At 34.9% G+C, this 25,626-nt stretch overlaps 1 long non-coding RNA gene across 12 annotated transcripts in view; it reads right to left on the bottom strand.

Annotated features, from left to right (window-relative positions):
* The window catches only part of LOC111557992, a 474,951-nt gene that overhangs the window by 269,516 nt on the left and 179,809 nt on the right, over nucleotides 1–25,626 (bottom strand). For 8 of the 12 annotated variants that reach the window (XR_006590782.1, XR_006590783.1, XR_006590776.1 and 5 more), the window contains 2 exons: nucleotides 3,990–7,418; nucleotides 3,490–3,642 (listed from right to left, as the gene is read on the bottom strand). This is a non-coding gene — a long non-coding RNA (uncharacterized LOC111557992). The remainder of the gene's footprint in view (nucleotides 1–3,489; nucleotides 3,643–3,989; nucleotides 7,419–25,626) is intronic. The other 4 variants (XR_006590777.1, XR_006590781.1, XR_006590778.1 and 1 more) reach the window with 2 other exon arrangements.

The following is a 25,626-nucleotide window of genomic DNA, read 5'->3' as shown; positions in this document are numbered from 1 at the left end:
CTTTTATTTGATTGGTGATAATATAGTATATCTATTCTCATCTTTTAACTTCTAAACTATTTGAATATTTATATTTGAAGTACATTTGTTGTAGGCAGATATTTGGATCTTGCTGTTTTTCACACAATCTGGCAATCCCTGTCCTTTAATTAGGGTACTTAGGTCATTTACATTTAATGTGATTAGTGAAGATGACATTCAAGTCTATTATCTTGCTATATGTTTTCAATTAATTGAGCATTTTTGATAACTTCACTTTCTCTTTTGTTATCTTATTAACTACAGCTCTTTTGAAATGTCATTTTGGGGGCGCCTGGGTGGCGCAGTCGGTTAAGCGTCCGACTTCAGCCAGGTCACGATCTCGCGGTCCGTGAGTTCGAGCCCCGTGTCGGGCTCTGGGCTGATGGCTCAGAGCCTGGAGCCTGTTTCCGATTCTGTGTCTCCCTCTCTCTCTGCCCCTCCCCCGTTCATGCTCTGTCTCTCTCTGTCCCAAAATTAAATAAACGTTGAAAAAAAAAATTTAAAATGTCATTTTGGATTTTTTTTAAAGTTCTTTTTTTTTTTTTTTTTTTTTTTTTTTGATAAAGAAAGAGAAAGCATGCACAAGTGTGCAGGAGAAAGGCAGAGAGAGAGGGAGAAAATCTTAAACAGGCTCTGTTCCATCAGTGCAGAACCAAACACAGGGCTCAGTTTCATGAACCCATGAGACCATGACTTGAGCTGAAATCAAGAGTCAGGCACTTAACCTACTGAGCCATCTAGGTACCCCCATTTTACCTTGTTTTTAAATGATTTTATAGTCTACAACTTTAATTTCTCAATCTACCTTTTAGTGATATTATACCACTTCATGTGCAGTATAAGAACTTTATAATAGAATTCTTTGATTTTCCCATTTTCTTCAATAGCTTTTATGCTACTGTTGTCATGGATTTTACTTTATGTGTTATAAAAACAATATATTGGTATTATATGTGCTTCAAATAAACAATTACCTTTAAATATATTTAATAAAAAAGTTTAAAAAATTTACCAACATAATTACCATTTTCAAGGCTTTTCATTATGTGGTATAATTTTCCATTTGTCTGAAATTTCCTTTAACATTTTTTGTTGTGTAGGTCTGCTAATAAATTCTTTCAGCTTTCGTACATCTGAAAAAATCTGTATTTCACTTTTCTTTTGAAACGTATTTTTGCTGTTCATAGAATTTCAGTTTTACTTTCTTCTTTCAATACTCTAAAGATGTTTCTCCACTGTCTTCTGGCTTGCATTGACTCCAATGAGAAATCTGCTGTCATTTTTATCTTTGTTTCTGTATACATAATACGTCTTCTTTTCTCCAGATACTTTTAGATTGTTCTTCTTTGTATTGACTTAAGCAATTTGAGCATGTGCTTTGTGTAGTTTTCTTCATGTTTCTTGCGCTTGGGGTTTGTTGATATAGTTGTACCTATTGATTTATAGTTTTCACCAAATTTGGAAAAATGTCAGCTATTTCTTGGAATACGTTTTTTGTACTCGTTCTATCTATTCTTCATAGGCTTCAATTACACATATATTAGGCCACAGAAAGTTATCTGACAACTTACAGATGCTTTGGTCATTATTTACTGTTATTTTTCTCTCTGTGTCACTTTGGATAGTTTCTTTTTCTAAGTCTTGAAAGTGACTAATCTTTTCTTCTGAAATACCTAATCTGTGAATCACTTCCTGACATGATATTCTTCATACTAGACATGGTACTTTTAGTCACTACAAGTTCAATTAGAGATTTTTAAAAAAATCTTTCTATTTAATATTTTCCCAATTTCTTCTAACTCAGTGAATATATGAAATCCACTTGTTCTGGCTGTCTTCATCTACCATTTCTATTTTCTATCTTCTGTTTATATTAATTTTTCTTCTAATTCTGGGTGGCAAATATTTTGTCCCCATCTGTAGCTTATTTTTTCACTCATTTAACAATGTCTTTCAAATAGCAAAAGTCAATTTTGCTGAAGTCCAACTTACCTTTTTCAATTATGGTTCAGGTTTCTTTCTCCCATCTATAACCTCTTTTGCTTAGCCCAAGGTCATGAAGATTTTATATTTGCTTCAAGAACTTGTAGAGTGCTAGGTGTGTATTTTGTTTTAATACCAATATAAAATATTGGTATATAGCAAAAATGGGTAAAGGCACTTATTTATTTACTTGGTTCCAGCACCATGTATTGCAAAGACTATTCTTTCTCCATAGGATTGTCTTTGACCCTGTGTCAAAAAATTGTGCTTATTTTTGGGTTTTCTATTCTGTTCCACTAATCTTTAAGTCTATCCTTACACCATTATCACACTGTTTTGATCCTGTGGCTTTTCCCTACGTCCAATGAAGTGATGATTAAAAAAATACAGTGATACGGTGAATCAAATTGATTTTAGAATGTTGAGCCAACCTTTGATTCTTGGAGTAAATCTGACTTGATTATGATGAATCACTCTTTTTACAAATTATTCATCACAATTTGCTAATATTTTGTTAAGGGTATATATACATATATTTATGAGAGTTATTGGTTTGTAGTTCTCTGCTATTATAATGCCTTTGTCTGATTTTGGCATCAAAGTAATTCCGACTTCATAAAATGAGTGGAAAAGTCTTCCTTCATTTTCTATTTCCTAAAGGAGATTGTTTAGGACTGTCATGTTTCTTCCTTAAGTGCTAGTAGAATGTGCCAGTGATGCCGTCTAGACTGGGTGTTTTCTTTACAGGGAGGTATTTTAACTATACATTCAACTTCTTTAATAGACATAAAATTATGCAGGTTATTTACTCTTGACTGCATTTTGGTAGTTTGTTGCTCAAAGAACTTTTTCATTTCATTTAGGTTATCAAAATTATTGACAAAGTTATTTATTTATCCCTTATTATCCAGAGAGTATCTGTCAGATATTCAGTAAACTCCCTTCTTTCATTCTTGGTTGTGATAATTTTTGTCTTCTTACTTTTTCTCTTGCTCAGTCAGGCTAGATGCTTATCAATTTTTGTATGCTTTGCAAAGAACCAAATTTTGGGCATATTAATTTTCCCCACTGTTTTCGATTTTATTGGTTTAAGCTCTTATCTTTATTATTTCCTTACTTCTTCTTTTCGAGCTTTTTTTTTTTTTCCTTAAGATAGATTATTGATTAAAAACTTTTGGTTTCTAAAATAAGGCATTAAATCTGATTTCTCTGTAGGTACTTCCTTAGCTGTATCTTACATATCGTGTAGTGCATTTTCATTGTCATTCGATTCAAAATATTTCCCAATTTCCCTGTGACTGCTTCTTTGACCCATGTGTTATTTAGAAATTTACTTAATTTCCAAAATTTGGGATTTTTGAAATTTTTGTTATTGATTTCTAGCTCACTTTGTGGTCACATAATATATTTTGTCTGACTTCGATGCTTTTAATTTTTTTTCTTAAGACCAGAAACTGGTCTGCTTCTGTGAGTATTCAAGTATACCTGAAGAGAATCTGTATTCTGCTCTTGTTGGGTGAAGTGTTCCTCTTATTTTTATTTTCTTAAATGGCTATTAAATTCTTGAAAATAAAACTTCACAAAGAGAAGGAATAGGTCACATAAGGCAGGATTCAGAAATCTGATACTTCAATGCATCTGAAAAATCAAAAATTATATTTTATATAAAAAAGTACTAGAATGATAGGTTTCAATGTGAAGTTAACCAAGTACATGTATATACAATTAATAGTGACATAAGAGACCACATACCAGCAAATAAATGCAGATAATGAACAAGTGACCTCTTCACATGCTTACATTCTAATCTGTTCCCAGTATGATCCAATGACCCATTGTTCATAATTCTCTAGCCACACTGGTTTTATTTTAGTTCTTCCAAGCAGCCATGATCTCTTGTCTCAGGATTTACTGAACATACTCTCTACATGGAAAATATGTTCTCCCTCTTTTTGTCTAATCTCTCTTCAACTTTCAGCATTCACCTTGAATTCACCTTCAGAAAGCGTTTTCTGACATGCTCTACAAAGATCAGGTCCTCCTCGTGTACATTTTCAGGGCACCCTGTATCTTTCTTTCACAGAACTTACTATGACTGAAATGAAAAATATAAGGGCAGATTAGTTGAGATTATCAGAGATGCTATGACTTCTCGAAAGGTTCAGAATCATCAACTCAAAAAAGTTACCGAAATGAGACATACAGCAGCCAACTAAGCTGATTTAATTAATTTAAACCTGGTTTTCAATGACTAGCATTTCTCTTGTGAAGACATCTCTGAAAGCAGAATTATAACTTCAGAAGAATGTTAAATGCATCTGGTTTCCATATTACATGCCTAACACATCCAAGAAAATATAATTTATAAAATGCTGCACATAGCAGGGCACACACAAAACCAACCAAAATGAGAAATTCCACTTTATTGCCTTCAAAGATCCTGATAAATGGATAAGGTGTCTGTTTCTCTAAGACATTCCTTGCTTTTGAAAGGAAAATCCATATACAAATCGCAAAAGTTTGGCTCAACTTCCTCCCCCCCCCAATTGAATCCAAAAAATTAATGTTTTAGAAACTATTAGTTTCTTGTAAATTTTCAGGCAAAGAATTTGGGTGAAGAGAGTGAGAGGAAAATTTTCGTCTTTCATGAATATTTGAAACCTTAATTTCTTTAAAAATAGCACTTGATAATATTACCAGGGAGCACTTGTAGGAAAACGTAAAGAGCTTCCTTGGCAATGGTGTTGGAAGAGCTGCCTTCCTCATGTCTCTCAGACTTACTTTGTAAATTATGTGAAACACTTTTAGACAGACACTGGCACTCATAAATTATACAGCTCATTTGCATATTCCAGTCATGAGACATTATGCAAAGTGACACGATTTGCATAATGGATTCCTCTTGTCGCTTCACTTGCTGCATGCTTTTAAAAAACAAAATGAAATAAAATGAAAGCATGAAAAGGTGGAAGCATCAAGTTTCCAGCTTTGCCTGTCTCCTTCCCAACTACAGCATCAATTGCTTTCATTTTCTACAGGATAAGGGGTAAAGGGGACACAAAGCAAAATCTACAAACCTACAAACAAACAAAAAGAGCCTTCATACTAATTTTGTTCTTAATTACAATGTACCTACTCTCTTAGTGAAATCCTTCACCATAAATCACCCATCGGAGTCAAGAGGAATGGGAACAAAACAAAAACACTGGGATAACAGAGAAAGAAACTTTATGGAACTTTTTCCTTAAAAAAAAAATAGCTTCTTTACATGTGATATTTAGGGAAGGGGTAGCCTTCCCCCTTGTAACTTAAAAAAAAAAAGTCCCCCGGCATTTTCTTATTATTGGGAAAAAAACATATTATAGATGAGATAAATGGTCTAGGGGAAGGGATTTTTCCCCCATAAGAACTTCTGAAGGGGTTTCCTGTTTTGGAAGACGAAGGGAGAAGAAAGACAGGGTGTGCTTGATTATTTAACAAAATATCGAATGGCTATATATACTGTAAGGATGAGGCAGCACCACGTCGACTTCTATCGGCTCTACTCCAATAAGCAGGCAACGTTCCCTCAGCAGTTGCCAGTTCTGCTGCGGGCTTTCCCTGCCCCCCTGCACCAGTGTGAAAGGCAGAGTGTGCCAAGCGGCTGGCGTCTGTACCCTGTGGGAAAAGTTAACTGTAATTCTTCGGCTTTTAAAATCAATTAACCCGTGTGTTAATTAACGTCAAGTCGACGGGAGGAGGAGGAGAAGAAGGGGAGGGAGGGAGGAAAGAAAAAAGCTGCAAGGGCGGATGGCAGAAGAGTTGGCACGGTGCCATCCATTCAGGGGCAACGCCACAGTTTCGTGTGATAGCAGCAGCGGGTATATGTTACGAGGGCCCTGTATGCGGGCCAGACAGTGCGGTAAAGCCAAGGGAGATTATCCAGACCCCCAGGAGCGAACAGCAAGCAGCAACCGAAGGCGCAAGTGCCAGGATTACAGCCTAGGCTGCTCCAACTATGAGCCCTTCCTCGGACCCAGGGACTCGGCTACTTGGGGTTTGGGGGTCTTCCACACCAAAGAGGCACAAAGCTGACTTTAATCATTTTCTTCCTTTAAACTTGATTCTGCCGCAGTGGAGCCAGCACAGCGGATGCTTTCACACCCAGCAAGACAAAGGCCGTCGTCTCCGCCATGACACTGTTCCGTTCCAAGCAGAGGCCGGGATCTTGGACTCCTTGAAAAATCAAAAGGAAACAAGGAAAACAAACAACAAATACAGCAACAAACAGAAAAAATTAACAACCACCAAAATCGTGTGCCCATTTGCCCATGCCAGGGGTGATCTGGGCATCTGTTGCAGCAGAAGGCGCTTGTGTCGGGCTGTTTTTTTCTTTTTGGGCAAGCTGTTGGTTTGTTTGCTATTCAACTTCGTTTATAATTAACTTAAAAAACCCCCACCATTCAGCCTAGTCAACAACAAACAAAGAGAAAAAGCAGACATCGGAAGAGAAATGCCATAGGAAGCGGCGTGAATGCATGCCACAGCCGGTGCCACTTGCCATTCGGAAAACCTCAGGGAAAGATGCCAATTCTACAGCTCGGAAGAAGGCAGAGAAGGGAGCATAAAGGTCTACAAAGAGAAATCATAAGGAAAGAATACGGCTTGTACAATCCTGGATTGCAATTGCACACAGCTTCTGCTGGGAGAAGAGAGGGGATATTTAAATGGAGATATAGATGGGTATAAATTAAAAGATAGGCACCTATCGATTGCATATAGACACAGTTGTAAGGCTGTATGTGTATGTAAATGCACATTATTTTCAGACAAATTAAACATTTAGATATGTATATGTTTTTGTTATAGGTATGGGTGTGTATATAGGTATGTATGTTTATGCATATATACACATATGTGGGATGTATGCATGTGTGAGAAAAAAGGAGAGGACAGAGAAGGAGAGAGAAGGAAACGTGTGTATGTGCATGTATGTGTGTGCATACAATCCCACTTTTTGACCCAGGTATACACAGAAGACAAAATAAAAATCATACTCGAGCAGCAAGCAGGCAGTCAGAGATTTATCTACATTCACTGCTATCACCAGGGAGATGAATGGGGCCGATCTGAAGCCCTTTTACAAGATCCACTATGGGAGTGAAGGAGGAGGAGGGATGCCACACAGACATGCACAAACTTGAAGGCAGAGGGATTTGGAAGGTGCTACTTAGGAAACCCTGGTGGCATAACGCAGGGGAGAAGAAGGGGAAAGAAGGGGAAAGAGGCTTGTTTCTCTCTATGTTCTAGGTGGTCGTTTAAAAAAAAAAATCTGAGAAAGGGTTTCAGGAAACAGCTGGTACTTACGTTGTCTGCGTTGCTGTGGATCCTGAAAGGTGTTCTGTTGGCACCAGGCGCTGAGCCAGGGGCAGGCGCTGGAAACAAAAGGGAGAGACAAAAAAAAAAAAAAAATAAAAAAATAAAGTCATGCTATGGGAATATTAATTGCTGCTCTTGTGGATTTTACAAAACACACAAACTGTTTTCTTTTTCTTTCTTTTTTTAAATGTGGATTGGCGCGTGTCCCTTTCGCATGGAATATACAAGTAGTATGGGATTTACAGCCCAGTACGGGACTCAGGATTAACCGCGCTGGCATCTTTTGGGCATATTCTTCCTTTTAATGAATGAGCTTTCGCTGTTAATGAGGAATAATCGTTTGGCTAATGAGCTTTGAAACATTAAGAGAAAAGAGGTTTTTTTCCGTTAATCGCTCTGGTGCGACTGCATGGATGGATTACAAAAGACAGCAATAGGAATGCAGTACAAAGGGGGGGACCTCTCCTGGAGTGGGAGAAGCACCGAGATGGGTGATGTGTCCCTGCGTCTTTCCTTCCTTCTTGTTCTTTCACTCTGCCAACTGCTATGGGTTTCCATAACTCCGCAATCAAAGTGGATGGTCGGGAAGGATTATTACAAAGAGTGAAGCCTCCGCTGTTAATGTCTCCAGTGTTTAATCATCATACAGTAGAATGGTTTTATGCATATTTCATTTGCATATCATTAAACCGTGTTAGCGAGGGGCATTCAGAGCCAGGAGAAGTACAAAGTTGGGGAGAGAGGGAAGAAAAAAAGGTCCCTATGATGCTTATCTTCAAACAGGGACTTGTTCCATGATCTGTCTTCTACTTTTGCTAAAATCATTATGACTTGGAAGCCTTTGAAGTTGGATACAACCTTGGATTCTTCTAATTCCTGCAGAGCGGTATATTTTTAAAAACAGCAGAAATGTTCCTGCACTAGACAATTAAAGGAATATAAACTCCAGTGGGTTGAAACTAGTAGCTCTTTGGGGAATGCAGTGGCAGAGGCTTCTACAAATACCAACAGTTAAAAAAAAACAATAAAGAGCATCATATTAAAACAAAAGACAACGAAGACAAGAAATATTAACATGTGGATTATATTTGTTTCTTTTGGGGGGTAATGAACTAAAGAGAATGAAGAAGCCATCGGTAATTTATCCCTTCCTTAATGAACAGTCACCTTTTTGTATGTGTTTGTTTTTGTTCTTTCTTTTAAGGGGGATGTTGTCACTTTTGAAGCAATTAGTCAATTATTTTGTAGCTCTGATCTTTTTCTCCTGCACCCGACAGGAAAGAAAGGTGGTGGTTAGGGAATATATGTGTATTGGGGGGATTTGTGGGGAGAGAGGAATACAGTGAGTTCTTTGTAGATCTAATACATGCACAACATATTAATTGGGAGCTTTTAAAGCTTGCTCAATAGGCTGTTTCATTCCTGGTAAAACAGCAGCTGGTTAGCCACTGTTGGTGACTCTTCAAATATCACTTTAAGTATTTTTATTCTGTCACTGTTGTTGTTGTGTTGTTTTGTTTTTCCGTGGTCAAGAATGAGAATATCATGTCATCTCTCCTTTATCAAGTCTCTTCTCTCCTCCATCATCTTCTTCACTTCCAATTTCCAAACTGTAAAACAATGTTGGTTTAATATTGAATCCTGGTGCACAGTTTAACTGGCACAACTTGATTTGGAAATGAGATGCTGTTTTATATTTAAATTACCCCACTCCTCCCTTATCCTCCAAAGCTTTGTCTCTGCTATGAATATTCAGATGAGGCATGATGTGATTACACTGTACAATTACTCCTATCCATAGTGGTGGCAGGGGCTGCTGGGGAGACAGAGAGCCAGACAGCCTCCAAGCCAATACGGAGTTTGTTTTCGGTATTTTTCCTATCTCCTTGGCGCTGCGGCACATGCAGATGTCGCTGTTGTTCTTTATAAGCCCTAATGATATGCAAAAGCATAACGACTTGGTTTGGATGCAAAGCATCAACGAAATATTATGAATGTCTTTAAGAAAAGAGGAGAAAAAATTCTGACTGAAGGAATGTCCACATAAATTATTTTTATTTAAATGAATTCAAAGGATGGGGTGAGGGCAAGTCAGAAGGAGTCACATGGAAAACATGCATAATATTAATATGCATAAAGAGTTCTCACCGAGGAGAAGAAGCTCCTCAGTACAGCTCATGGGACAAACTGGTTCATTAGGAAATAGCTCAGAGCGACTACAGCATTTTGCTATTTCAATTTTTTCCTTATTTTAAATGAAGAGTCAGACAGATGTGTTTTCTTTGCATGGCAGCTTCGAGATGGATCCAATCTGTGAAATTTGCTGCCCAAATAGCATTTCTAATGGAAACTGGAACTAAACAAGGGCACGGATGTGGAAGGGAGAGAAGAGAGAATATACGAAGAGGAGTATATTCAGAGCCACAGCATAATGTTTTATAGTACAGGAGGTTTTCAGAAACCGTCCTTACTTTGTTAGTCTCAGATGGGGGCTCCTGTTGCAGGGAGCTATCAGGGTTTACCAAGATGAGCACCGAGACAGGCCCTTCTAGGTCTGAGGCTGAGGAAAGCAGCGGCAACTTGGTGCCTGTCCCCCACCAAGCTGTCAACAGCTCGGAAGCCAAAAGCACAGCTACTCCTAATTTGGGGATGCAGTAGAGTGCCTCCTGGTCCAGGTATTTGTGACAGAGGGGAATTCTTGGTGCTATCATAGTATACATTGCTAAAGAGTAGATGGAATCATCTGGGTGCTTAAGCAGGCCTGATACTGTTCATGCCGGTTAATTATCAGGGTAATGATTACTGTGGTTTGCTAACATTTTCAGAATGCTGAAATTACTAGTGTGGATTAGTGCATGTTTACAATGCATAGAAATGAACAAATAGTGAAAGGGCCTATTGGTTTGATTCAGAACTGATAAAGTATTACAAATATTACTAATAGCCTTAAAGGATTAATAAAGAAAACCAAAGCAAGAAGTCACAGTCAGAAATAAAGAGAATTCATCACTTCCTTGCTCAGGTGGACATAGTTCAAATTACTTTGATAATTCAGGTTAAAACAATTTTATACTTCTGTTTAAATTACCTAAAGACAAAGACAGTTTTGCTCTAGTCTGTGTATCTGTACAAATTTCTACTTTGAATGCATAATGTTAACCTGGAGCTGGTCTCTATTTATATATGAGCATGTAAGCATGTTCTAAATTTTGCTGCTCTTCATCCATTCATCTCCAAAACCTCCATTTATGAGTATTCTTTAACACACACACACACACACACACACACACACACACACACACAAATTCTGTGATACGATTCTCAAGAGGTACAGCATAACAAACTAGAGTACAAGGACTTAATGATTATGTGGAGAATGGCTATTTAATCTGAATCTGAACCAGGCCTTTAACCTCTTATCTTTTCCATCTTTGTTGACAGAATTATGTCTGTTAAATATTGAAACAATGCATGTAAAGAATTTAGCATTGTGTTTGCACGTAAGCACTAAATACTGTATTTTATTGTTGCTATGTTACTGTTATTTCAAGTGCATTGGTTGGTATTTGAGAGAAATAAGGAGGGAAATAACATTCAGTCTTTACTAAATAGTGATGCATATAAAAGTTTAATGAGAAAGCATTTAATATGTTTCCATGGTGGATAGACTGCAACTTATCAGCAATCAAAAGTTAAACTATAGCTTATGTTAATGCAGTTCATAATAGATTCTTGAAAAGTTTTCTTAAAAATTGTATGTGTAATTTTGAAATGATGATTACGTTGCATGGGATCTATAATCTGATAAGAGTTCTATCATGGTTGGTGTATGGGAACTGAGAGGATGGCTATAATAACCGAGAGATGCTCATTATTTACCTCGTTTACAGGACAATGCCAACTTTTAGTGTTTTTCAAAAAAAGTTATTCTTTGAATAGGTAAAACATTATTTTTAAAATATTAATAATTTAAGTAATGTAGAAAGGAGAAAGTCTCTCTCCAGTCCCTCCTCTAGACATGAGTTTCTAACCTCACCCCCAATTGGTAATACTTTTACTGGTCTCTTGTTTTTCCTTCCAGGTATACTATGGTATACCCAGATACTAATAAGATATTAATATATTTTCCCTCCCATGTTTTTGTATACACAATGCAGTTTTTGAAAGGTAACTTAGAATTTTAAAAAAATGCAATAATTTCATCTGTAAATAGATTGCTTAATGTCTTCATTTCCAGTAACCATGTCCATTAATTTTGTCTTTAGCTTGCCTTATTTTATTGGTGAGGACATCTATCACATGTTGAATAGAAGTGGTATGTGGGGGCAATGCACATTTTTGCCATGCTTCCAACCTTAGGGGACATCATTGCCTTGTTCCCGAACGTAGGGGAGAAAAAATGCAGTCTTTCATCATTCAGACAGATATCTTTATCAAGTGAAAAAGGTTTCCTTCTTGCTAACTTGCTAAGAACTGTTCTAAAATCATGAATGGTTGTTAAATTGTGTCAAATATCTTTTCTGCCTCTGTTGAAATTAACAGCTTAAAGTTACTGGCATGGTGAAATGCATTGACTGATTTTTATGTTAAACCAACCTTGCAATCCTGGGACAAACACTACTTGGTCATGATCGGTTGATTGAGGGACCAAACTATCAATCATATATATGTATATAAGTACATTGCATATTTGACCTGCTAATATTTTTTTGTTAAGGATTTTTTGAATCCATGATCATGAGAGATATTGGTCTATAATTTTCTTTCCTTGAAATGACTTTGTTTGGTATTGTTATTAGGGTCTTGTTGGCTTTATGGAATTAGTTGGAAAGTGTCCTCCTCTATACCCTGAAAGAGTTGGTGTAAGATTGCTATCATCTTATTGTTGAATGTTGGATAGATATACCAGTGAAACTACTGGGGCTGCAGATTGTGGGGCAATTTTCCAATCATAGATTTGATTTTTAAGAAAATGATTTAGATTAGATCTTCAGATTTTCAGTTTCTTATGTCAATTTTTACAAGTTTTGTTTTTTAAGCAATTTATCCGTTTCATCTTAATTATCAGATTGATCAGAACAAAGGTGTTCATAATGTCCTGGTATTGCCCTACATTTGCCTGTCACAATTTTAGTAATGTCCCTTTTCATGTGTATTGGTGATTTCTGTTTTCTTCCCTTTTTTCTTGGTCTTTTATAAATCACTTTTATTAATCTTTTCAAAGAATCAACTTCTGTCTGTTGATTTTTCTTTGATGTCTACTCCTAATTTTATAACTTCCTTTCTTCTGCTTACTTTGGGTTTAATTTCCTTCTCTTTAGATTCACAATGTTGAATCTTTGATAATAAATTTTACACTTTTCTTTTTTTTTCTAACATAGATATGTAGAACTATATACCTCCCTCTAAGGATTGCTTTAGTTGCACCCCACATGCTTTAATAAGATGTATATTCATTATCATTTATTTGAGATTAAAAACACAATTTCTCTTGCAATTTCTCCTTGGGCACTTATGCTATTTGGAAGTATGTTGCTTATTTCCAAATAACTGGTTATTTTATAGGCATCTTATTACTGTGGATTTCTAACTTAATACCACTGCATTCAGGGGATATATTCTGTAAATTTCAATTTAAGGCTTGTTTTATGGACCAATATATAGTCTATCTTTTTGAAATTTCATGTGTACTTGAGAAGATATTCTGCTATTGATTTCCTTGATTATACAGTTGATTTCTATTATCTTCTGTTCTTATCTTTTTTCTTCTACTTTCTTTGGGTTTCCTTTCTATTCTATTTCTGATTTTCTGAGGAGGTATTTATATCATTGACTTTCAGCCTATTTTTCTTTTTAAACGTTTGTTTAAAGGCTATACTGTTCCCTCTAAGCATAGTTTTAGATGTAATTATCAGGTTTTCACATGTCAAATTATCATTTTCCCTTGGTTCAAAGTATTTCCCAATTTACACCATAATTTCCTGTTCAGCCTATGTGTTATTCAGAAGTTTATGGCTTAAATTCCATGCCTCTGAGGATTCACAAAATTTTTAGTTATCTTACTATTAATTGATTTTTAGTTTCTTATTTTTGCTTTCCAGATTTCTGTCATCATAGTCTACTTTGAATGATTTAAACCTTTTGACTGTTTTTCAGACTTGTTTTATGGTCAATTTGGGAAAATGTCTACTTGAAATAAATGAATCCTGCCATTGTTAGATGCAGTATTCCACATATAACTAAGTTATGTTGGATAATTATGTTGTTTAGTTTACCTATATTCTTACTGATTTTTTTGTTTGCTCTATATTTGTTTTATTGGTTATGACAAGAAAGATGTGTTAAAATCTTACATCAAAATGTGAATCTGTGTACATTTTTTTTTTAGTTTTGCCAATTTTTGGTTCATATATTTTGTGACTATGTTATTAAATGCACACAAATTAAGAATATTCTGTTTAACTGACCCTTTAATAATTATGCCATATACACCTTTATATCTTATCTTAAAATCTACTTTGTCTAATGGTAATATAACTCTTCTAGTTATATTTTGGTATAGTTGGATTTTTAAAATCTTGTTACCTTCAACTTTTTTTTTAGTTGGATTTTACCTCCTTTTTTTTGTTGTTGTTTTTCTTGATACATTATGCTATTATCTTTAGTCCAATCTAACAATTTTGTCTTTTAACAGAATTGAGTCCATTTATGTTTAATGTAATTACTGATATACTTTAAATTATATACATATCACCTTATTATTTGTTTCCTACTTGTTATACCTGATTTATGTTCTTCCACTCCTTTTTTGTATTCCTTAAAATAAAAAAAAATTTTCTTATTCCATTTTCTTCTGTTAGCTTATTAGTAATACATTATTTTGCTATTAAGTGTTACCCTAAACATTACAACATGCATCCCTGACTTACTATAGTCTATTCATTATAAATTACAGCTTTTACCACTTCCCAGACAATATTACAACTTTAGTCTCATTTTGTTGACTCCCTCCCACCTTTTATGTTTACTGCTAACATGCATTTTAATTGTTAATGTATTTTAAATCTCACAAGATATTTTAGTTATTTTACTGTGCAGTTAAAATTCATTTAAACTCACCAACATATATGCCTTGTGCATCATGCTTTGTTCCTTCCTTCATTTCCATGTTCCCTTCTGGGAATGCTTTTCTTCTATCTAAAGAACTCACTTTGGTATTTTAGGACAAGTCTGTTGCTCATAAGTTCTCTCAGTTCTTGTTTGTCTATAAAATTAATTCATCTTCAGTTCTGAAGGATAGTTTCACTGAGTATAGAATTCTAGATTGGCAGTTCTTTTCTTTCAGTATTTTAAAGATGTCATTCCATTTGCTTTGGGTCCCCATCATTTCTGTTGAGAAGTCAGCAGTCAGTCGTATTGTTGCTTCTGTGAAATAATACATCTTTACATTCATTTAAGGTTTTCTCCTCATTTTTCACTTTCAGCAGTTTTACAGATGTGCCTAGGTGGATATGCTTTTCTTTGTATATATTGTGCCTGGTTATCTGTGGCTTGCTATTTTTTCCTCCCTTTTGGAAACTGTTGTTCTTATCAGTTTAAATACTATTTTTATTACAATCTCTCTTTTCCTTGTAGGATTCCAATTACAACTGTGTTAGACATTTTTAATATGTCTCATGTATTTTATGTTTATTTTCCATATTTTTATCTCTTTATGCTTTGGCTTGAATTTTTTTTAACTGATCACATAATAATCCTGTCATCATCTGTTTCCAATCTGCTGTTAAACCTAGTTATAGGTGCCTTAATTTCAGTTATTATGTTTTTCAATTCCAGAATTTGTTTGATTTTTTTCGTGAGATGCAGTTCTTTTGTTCTCCAAAGTATCATTTTAGGGATAAACAGCTATTTCTCAAAACTCCAGTATCTGGTTTACTGTACAGGTCTGTTTCTACTGTCTGCTTTTTGTTTACCCCCTCTTTTGTTCCCGTTTCTTGATATTTCTGGAAATTATTAAATGAATGCCAGATATTGTGTGTGTGAAAGTTTTAGAGGCTCTGGATGATGCTATCTTCCTCTGAAGAAAATGTACCGTATCATCTAAAGCAGAAAGGCAAAGCAAGGGCAGATCACCTCAATCCAGTAAGTGAATAAGTTGATTTAAAGTTAGACTGTTGTCTTTGTAAAGTGTACATCTGGTTCACCTTATCTCCTAGATCACATTTCCTTGACAGCTCTTGAACTCCAATTTTTGTCTTCCTAGCACTTTAAGAATGCTGAAAGCTCTATTTAGCTCTCAGCAACTTTCTGATCTGCTTCTTAGCATCTTACCTTAAACAAGGAAAACTGAAAGTTTGAAATATACTGTATTACAGAATTCTTTTGAAATAATGCTATCAAAAAAGGAAGTGAGGGTCTTTGTTCTTTGTGAACTTGAATTTACTCCTAGTGATCAAAATTCCCTTTTCCAAGTGTTTACAAAATAACTTTTAAATAACTGATTTCACAATGAAACTTAACATTTTTGAAAATGAGGAATGATTTTTTTTTCCTTTTATTCAGGCTATTGGCACCTCTCCCAATCTGCCTATTTTCTCAAAAATGTGTAATTCCTCAAGCCCAACTGCAGATAAAGTTACACAAGCTCAGCTGCCAAATCATAGTACCTTTGAAAGTAATATATCTTCTTATTCTTGTCCTTTCCTATCTAAAGTTCATTCTTATTTACAGAGAAAAAAATAAAGAATAATTCATTTTCTCTCTCAATCCCTCCTATTATCTCTTTTAGCAATTTCTTTTTAAAAAAAATTTTTTTTTTCAACATTTATTTATTTTTGGGACAGAGAGAGACAGAGCATGAACGGGGGAGGGGCAGAGAGATAGAGGGAGACACAGAATCGGAAACAGGCTCCAGGCTCTGAGCCATCAGCCCAGAGCCTGACGCGGGGCTCGAACTCACGGACCGCGAGATCGTGACCTGGCTGAAGTCGGACGCTTAACCGACTGCGCTACCCAGGCGCCCCATTAGCAATTTCTTAATAGAATGTCAAAATCCTGAAAGTCTCCCTTTTACTTTTCCCTAAAAACTCCCAAATTCTCTCCCTTATATGCCCATTCTTCTTTTATATTCATTTATTATCTAAAATAATCAAATAGATCCCTATGAAATCACATTGCTCTCCTTTATCCCCTTAGCCTTTTCCCTGATGATTTTTAAATTTTATTAATCAATTACTAAGCTCTTACTAATGTACTTAGTATGTCTCAGACTCAGTTAAACAAAAAGACATAATCCTGACTTAAAGACTGGTATGCAATATAGGCAATAAGCCAATTACAATATAACGTGATAGGTGTCAGGTGCAATTTTAGTGTTTGTAGGTCCTCCTATTTTTCTTGAGTTACCTTTTTATTTATTTATTTTTATTTTTTTATTTTTTTCAATATATGAAATTTATTGTCAAATTGGTTTCCATACAACACCCAGTGCTCATCCCAAAGGTGCCCTCCTCAATACCCATCACCCACCCTCTCTCCCTCCCACCCCCCATCAACCCTCAGTTTGTTCTCAGTTTTTAAGACCCTCTTGCACTGTTGGTTGGAATGCAAATTGGTGCAGCCACTCTTGAGTTACCTTTTTAGAGATGATGCCCCTAAAGTTCTATGTATCCTTAATCTAAATATTTAAAAATCTGTCTTCCTGAAGTCCAGGATAACATTGCCCAAAAGAACTTTCTGCAATGATGGAATTGTGATTTCTAATAGGGTAGCCACTGGCTAGTAACAACTGAAAACTGAATCTTTAGTTTCATTTAATTTTAATCAAAGGAGCTAACTTATTGGACAGGTAGCTCTAGGGCATATGTCTGATTATGTCCAATATTCATCATTCTTGGATATTTTAAGCTCTAAGATTAAATGACTACTTTCTTCCAGGGTTATTATTTCTTTTTTTTTTTTTTTTACTTCTCTGAGAAGTTCTCACTTGTTGATCAAAATTAAGTTCACATAATTAGTCTTCCTATCATTTCTCCCATCTACTAAGGATGCAAATTATTAGCAAGGCAAACCATGAATCTATCAGAAATTCTACTTTCAGTATAATGAGACTTTGGGCATGCAATTGAACAGTTGACTCTATATGATCATTATATCATAAGTTTGCACTTTTTAAAGGATCTGAACCAGGATTGCTAGATATATTATCTTTACTTGGCCAAAGAAATTGTAGAATGTCTAACCTAAGCAATACCTAATTTTATGCTTGTTTCTGACACCTCTTTTTATGCTTACCCAGATGCTTTCTACCATGTTTCCACTCAAATTCTGCCCCCTATTGTCATTATAGTTATTAATGAATGCTATAACAAAAGTAAGGAGTGCAGTTTGTGATCATGAAGATATTAGGGATTAACAACATGACTTTTAATTCATTAGCACAATGCCTGTGTTTGTTTATATGTCCAGATAGATACATATATAATACATATATTTCATAACTTTGCATGAAACAGGAATAGTGTTATTCAGAAGATTAAAATAAATGGCTAATTTAATGAATGCAGCATAAGGAATTTAGTCTTATAAAGTGATGGGTGTCCTATATTGAGAATTAATTAACAAAAAAGATGTAAAAGTTTTTATTGGGTTTTTAGAAGAAATTGAAAAATACTATTTTAATAGAATTAGATGTTATGTTTTTTGAAGATGAATGAGAGATAATACAGAAATCACCTGGCCTCTCATAATAGTCTAAGTATTGTGCTTGTATATGTGTTCACAGCATACATAAAATACTTGAACTGATTTATAGAAAGGTACTTAATTTTTTTCCTAATGAAATATAGACAAGGACTTAATATTTTTTTTCTAATGAAACATGTCTGGTTGTCGATATTTTAGTGTACATCGATGTGCAGACATAATAGTTCAGATTATGGATTAACATAAAGCTAGGATTCTGTAATGTGTAGCTCTAATTATGATGGTTTATGACCTCAAAAATATGTTAGCAGCTTTTCCATGGTGTCTTGTGGCAATTATTTCAAGAGATTCTAGATGTCAGTAGACATTATTTAAGAGAATCTTGCTTTAAAAAATTTCATGCTAAAAAATTCAAGATTGAAAGCAGATAATTAGGCAATTAGTCATATTACAAACTAATTCTTTACTTTGTTATAGGATTCACCCAGAAATAATAAGCTCTTTTATACACTGAAAATGGTATTATGTTTAAAATTTTTTTTAAATTATTTATAATTTTTCAGAAAAACTTTTGTTACAAAGAGTAAGATACACCTTTATTTGGTATAAGAACACCATATTTATTGACAAGGTTATAATAAAGGTGCTTCAAATTCATTACTACAATTATAATTATACCTTATATTTATCTAGAACTTTACAGTGTACAAAGTACCTTGATACATACGGTTCTTTGAAAAGAAAGGCATCACAAGAATATAAACAGACACTAAATTTTCGTTCTATGAATAATGATGCTCCTAAAATGGGAAAATACACTATGCCTGTAATTTTTATAATATAAAATTTTTTTAATGTTTTATTTTTGAGAGAGACAGAGTGTGAGAGGGGGAGGGGCAGAGAGAGAGGGAGACACAGAATCTGAAGCAGGCTCCAGGCTCTGAGCTGTCAGCACAGAGCCTGATGCGGGTTAGAACTAACAAACCATGAGATCATGACCTGAGGCGAAGTCGGGTGCCTAACCGACGGAGCCACCTAGGCGCCCCATATAATTTTTATAATATAAAACAGCCCTTGTTATGCTGAGCTTCTCAAAAGGCCATATGGCCAACCACAGGCTTTAGAGTCATTAAGACCTCTGTTAGAATCCTAGTTTTATTTACTTACTAGCTGTGTGTCCTTGAGCAAGTTACTTAACTTATATATGCTTTATTTTCCTCATCTGTGAACTTGAAATTCTAACCTAATAAAATAAGATTAAGGGAAAACATTTATATATCCTAAAGCAAGACCTAGCATACAGTAGGAACTCAATTGTTAATAATGATAATAATACTAGCTACTATTATTAAAATTATCTACATTTTCTCACTGACATAACATTTCAATAAAAAATATGCAAAGGAAGTGATTAGATATGAGACAATGACTGGTCTGATATAGATCAAGTCAGGAAGAGAAGTAGAAGTAAAAATCTGTTTCAGAAGCAAATTAGATAGTACAACCAGGGGAAATGGAACTCATTAAGGAATCTGGCATGACATGCACACAGGTTTGAATTTATGATGTTTCAATAGGGTAGAAAGCTATACCAATAGCACCACAGGTAATTTTGTCTTAGGAAGAGTAAAATGGAAGTACATGTGGGATGTCAATGTTGAATGAAAGAAAAAAAATGGACAGTATTTGTGAAATAAGGAATAGTAGATAAAATGGGGCAGAGTGCATGGAACATGAGGCTGGAATAATATGACATGTATAAGAAAATTATCTCACTTAGATTTATCATACTGATTATGAGAACAAGGATAAAAGCTTGACCTGCAAACAAGTTTTGCATAAAAAAACCTGTTCCAGAGTAAAAGACCCTAATGAGTCTCCTCACAAATGTGTGCTCTCAATTAAACAAGGAGCCTCAATTTAAAGTATTTATTGCTTAAAGTAACCCATAATTATTATTAAACAACTGAAATTATATGTCCTATTTACATAAAATTAATGACTTCTTTGCATTAATAACACTTGCTCATTTTGATTTTGTCTTGATGTTCTTCTTGAAAACATTTAGGTAGAGAATTAACATTATTTGAAGGTCCATTATATAGGTGTTCATATAAACTATGTATTTTTATTATGCTTATATTACAGATATGAAAGATTGGTGAAAGGTCTAAAGTAATAGCTAATACATGGCGGAAGTAGATACAAACAAGATTTTTTAAGTTGTAAACAAATGTTCTACCTCCATTCTCCTCATGCCTTTTCCAGATTAAATATACTAGGTTCTAGTAGAAAATTCAGAATGTACACTAAGTGAAGGTAGCATGCTAAAGAAATGCAGAAATGAGTTAGTGCCATAGGATAATACATGTATCTGATTAGTAGTAGGCACTGAAGAAACATTATTTGTTCAAGCATTGTCCAATTCATCCTCTATGTCCTCCCCCAAAGGAGTTCACCATTTTAGGGGTTCATAAATTATATTAAATATCAAGGAAAAACAATAGTAGCTTGCTTGAAAACATCCTAACAGCTGCGCAGGGCACACAATAAGCACTCAATACATGTCTGACTTATCCGATTTAAAAAATGAGTCATTAAATATTGAAAATCATTTCATGGCACAGAAAGCAAATCAGCCAACATTCAAAAATAAAGTACACAGTTATAAAGAGAACAAGAACACTAAGGTGTTGGTATATTATCTCTGACTATCTTTTATGATTCCCCTAGACAAAGGATGTCAAAGCAAAGAGAGAACCATGTTTGCTCACTGTAAGCATACATTTAGTCTACAGATTTAAAGGCTGTTTTGCACATTGGGTCTATAGAGAGACAAGCGATTGCTCTCTGTTACAATTCCAAAGTCCATCTTCTTTACCTCATCAATTTGCAGCTTGGTAGGGGTGAGGGTAAGGGAAGAGTTATGCTGGACTCTCAGGAGCAAGGGGCTGTTTTTCTGCCTGTCATTCGACCAACCTCCCAGAATAAATTGCTACTTAGAAAAAGGAAAGTCAAACATTTATGAAACATATTGCTGTTCAGAAAAAAAATAAGAATTGTTTTGCAAATAGTAGCACTATTAAAAGAGGGAAGGGAGAATAGCATCAGTCATTTTATATTACATATAAGCAGTTTATTAAAGAATTAAATATTTATAGACTATAAAGCAAGGCAGGCGATGAGTCGCAAACAGCTTGCTGAGAAGTACATTATAAAACAATGAGTCTGTCAGTGATTGATAAAGAATGGGGAGTGCAAATGCTTTATAAAATCCCTAAGTTAGCTACAAATTTCCAGACTAGCAAAACAGGACACGGTAGCCAGCAATGTCACACCAACTCAGGCTGTTGTATTTGCTAAAGGCCTTCAGTGAACAAAATGTTTACTTCTGCTTTGATCTTCCACCACTAATACAGGGGAAAGGACTGCAAAGCACGCAGAACTTTTATGCAAGGACTTTATGGATACAGTTCGAACTAATAGATGTTAGATCTAGATACCCACATAACTTACCTCATTTTCTTTTCTTTTCTTACTAGATAAATAAGGCTATGGGATTTTGAAGAAAGATATCCATCCCTTCCTTACAGAATTATATATATTAGAGATCAGATCACCTAATCTAATCCCTTTAGATCAGAAAAGAGGCAATTGAGCTGAAGGTGGGTAAGTGATTCATTCATGTTCACACAGTTAATTAACAACAGAATACGGATTAAAACGTGGGCCTCCTATTTCCTAGATCAATATTCGTTCCATACAATCACCTTCTTTCCCCAATCTCTTTTTAAAATTAGAATCCTGAACTTTTTTTGTCCACAAAATCATCCCTCAGTTAGAAATTGTGAATTTTTTTTTCCTCATAAAATTGTATTTCAATCCAGTTTGGATAATGGTATTGTGAAGAGAAAAAAAAGCTTTAAGTGGATAAAACTTGAGTCTATATATTCTCTGCGAGAAGTGGAGAATATAATCTGCCTATCCAAAGTCATTCTAGAGTTAGACATAATAGGATGCTATTAGTGAAATGTTGGCTCTTTCTTGGATAAATTGATGATATAGCTTTTTTTTCATGCACTAACTAGCTGGGAGGATGGGTTCTTTTTCATCCTTTATGAGAATGACTGGTTGAGATCCTAAAAGTGTTCATAATTTTAAATGTCAGAGGAAGTCATCTCTTCTTGACTTTGTGAAAGTCACAGCATCTATGTGCTCTGGATACACTAATTTGGAATTCTATTCCTTTCTGTTCTCTGCCTTCAAATTTAAACAATCATTTGGTTTCTACATAATTGAGTTTGAAGTTCCACTTGCTGTCTGTAAATTGAACAACATACACATTGTAAGTCAAATAAAATTACAGCTCAAATCCTTTGTGCCTATTCAGAAGAGAAAGCACTAGGCAGTTTGTTTGTAAAAACTGAACCACTGATGCTCCTGCCTCTAACCTCACCATTTTTTAAGTATAACAATTCCTAGGTAGTTTCTATAAGATTATATCACAGAGAGAAAATCCATTTGATTACATTCAGATACTTTCTAGAACATGATTCAAAGGCTTCTTTGTGAGAAAGAATAACTTAACTATTTTTGGTGTGTAAATTTCCTCATTCCCCCAATTCTCATCAATAGAGAAAAGCTGCTTGTATCTCAAAATTCAGCACTGCCAGTATAATAAAAATGGATGATATAGAGGATAAAGCGAACACTGAGTTGGTATTGTAATTGAATGTAACTGAAGACAATATTGATTGGCTAATAGTTGGGAATAACTTTATCTTTCAAGTAGAAATAAAGATACCATATTTTAAGGCAATCACTCTATTAAATAACAAAAGCCACTGTTCTCTGAAATTTTCCCTTCCTTAAATGTTTTTTTTTTTAATGTTTATTTATTTTTGAGAGAGAGAGACAGAGTGCAAGTGGGGGAGGGTCAGAGAGAGAGGAAGACACAGAATCCAAAGCAGTCTCCAGGCTCTGAGCTGTTAGAACAGAGCCTGACACAGGGCTTGAACTCGCAAGCAAGATCATAACCTGAGTAGAAGTCGGATGCTTAACTGACTGAGTCACATAAGTGCCCCATTTTTTTATTAAAAAAATTTTTTTTAATGTGAAATTTTCCCTTCTAAAGTTTTCCTAACATGGGAGGTATCAAGGAAATTCAATTTACTTTGTGTATATTAGGTATGGATGAGTGCATATAGAGTTATACTATTTTAAATGTCTTATCAAAAAAGAAGCTCAATTGGTTAAAATAAAATGTAAAAATTCAAAGTTCATTTCTGTCAGAAATGAATTTACAGGCTAAAGAGACAAAAAATGAATATCAGAAACAAACTGACAAAAACATTAACTAATTAAGGTGACTCAAACTTTAGAAGCTAAAAAATAATCCATTATGTTAATGAGTGCTTTTCTTCTTAAGTGGTTACTAAGTGTTCCCTGAAGAGTTTGGCTCAGTGTGTTGCAGCAACCAAAACTGTAATTAAAAATAAAATGCTGGAACCATTGAGAAGGCATGGTAAATGAGAATGAGTCCACTTGTAAGTAACTTCTTACATCCAACTATGGTGTCCCCATGCTTGATAGTCTATGCATAGATCTGGTACCTAAAAAATACAACATTAAATGTCACTAAAGTCAATGGGGCTAATGAACTGGGAGACACACTGGAAATGATGAGGATGCTTTTGGTCTGGAGAAATGAGGATAATAAACGTTCTCAATAGGATGAAAGCTGATTTACCAAATCCTATAATTAGAGGTATCTCTTGAAGTTTAGAAGTGGTAAACCTAGAACACCCATGACGAAATGAAATCAAACAGTGGATTGATTACTTGACATAACATAGTAAAGTTTCAGCAAATGCTGCTTCAAGAAAAAGTTTTAAAGCAATTTAAACAAATAAATGGATATTAAGCGTATAGGTATTAAAGGGAAACTGGGATGTTTTCTGGAATGACAACATAGCCACAGTGCATTCTTTAATCCTTCTGTTGTGAGGAGTCAGACTCCTAGGATATTTTCAATATGGCAATTTTGTGTTGGCATAGGTGTTATTTATAGTATTCTTTAATTTTCAATGGGGGAAAAGTAAGTATGCTTAAGTGAATTTAATCAATGCAAAATTTAACAGAGCAAAATCTAACAGCTTTTAAAAAGTCAAAGTCGAAGAGTATGAGAGTCCTACTTTGTGACTCAAACGATAATACACCACAATGTTAAGATCTCTTCCAATAATCTTATAAATCAAAATTCTATTGCAGAAAATAACAGCTGTAAGTTTTTGCTATTTGGTACTGTTCTGAAGGCATTTATTAAGACTCAGTTTCTGTATTTGCACACTTGAGAACAACAGTTCCAAAGGGCAACTAATACTCATTTGTGTGTAGTATCGAAAAATAAACCCAAGATGAGTAACAGGACTGACAACCAGCTCTTTTACTATCTTGGACCCAAGGTATAAAGATCTATTATAAAGGAGATGTGTTAATGAAGATAGTAAATTAGTAGGTTTGAGAATCAATTTCTTGTGTCTTGAGGGTTTTCAACTCAATCTGATAAAGTTAAATTCACTTCTGTGAAAATAAACAGCACAAACTAAATCTGTAATTCCCAAAGCCAATTGTTAACAACTATATAAGCCAAATGTCCATAGACAACTGAAGATCATAGATTTTTTTCTGTGTTTTTGGTTTTTTTTTGTTTTTGTTTTTTGTTTCTTTTTTTCATTTTGCCCTTTAAAGAAAGGCTGTACTTCCTTTTCCTTGTTTGTCCCTAGGAAAAATTAAGTATCAGGATAAAGCTATCGTCTCTAAAGAATGACCATGAATGTCAGGTTTCTCTCTGTAAACTGAAACAGAAGGCACTGTCTCATTCCCAGTAGGTCTCAGAGAAAGCTGTAGCTTTAAGGCAGATAATTCCCATGTACACATGGTAAGAAGGGACAAGCTGTGTTCTATAGAGTTAATCCTCAGAGAAAGATACGGATCCTCAGGCAATGTTTGCAAACAAAAGATTCCAAGAGGTGAGTGGATCAGCCAAAATGGCCTGTGTGTAAAGTGAGCACCAGCATATGATTAACTGTAGATGACAGTGTAACTAAACTCTGGTGTGTGTTTATGCGCATGTGTGCATGACCATTTATTTTTAAATACATCAAATTTGTAATAGTGTATTTTTTTAGCATAATAGCCATAATCGTCTTTTCGTGTCACTCCTCTGCTTAAAAACCTCTAGAGAGGTCTCATCTCACTCAGAGTGAGAAACACAGATTTTACAGAGCTCTATACAACCGGGCCCTCCACCTCCTCAAAGATCTCACCTATGACTGCTCTCTCCCTGCGATGCTCTACTCCTCATGGTGGCCTCCTTAAACTTGCCTCAGACTCCTACCTCAAAGCTTTGCCAATGCCGTGTCCTCTTCTTGGTATACCACTAGATGTTTTTATGATTTACTCGTCACCTCCTTCAACATCATCATCTCAGTGAAGCCTTTCCTTCAGACTCTATGTTATTTCATTAAAAATTTTTTTTTTTACTAATTTAATCAATGG

Source organism: Felis catus, chromosome E2, assembly GCF_018350175.1.
Source record: "Felis catus isolate Fca126 chromosome E2, F.catus_Fca126_mat1.0, whole genome shotgun sequence".
NCBI classification, from domain to species: domain Eukaryota; kingdom Metazoa; phylum Chordata; class Mammalia; order Carnivora; family Felidae; genus Felis; species Felis catus.
The sequence above is the reverse complement of the archived record's forward strand: the minus strand, read 5'-3'. Positions and strand labels throughout refer to the sequence as shown.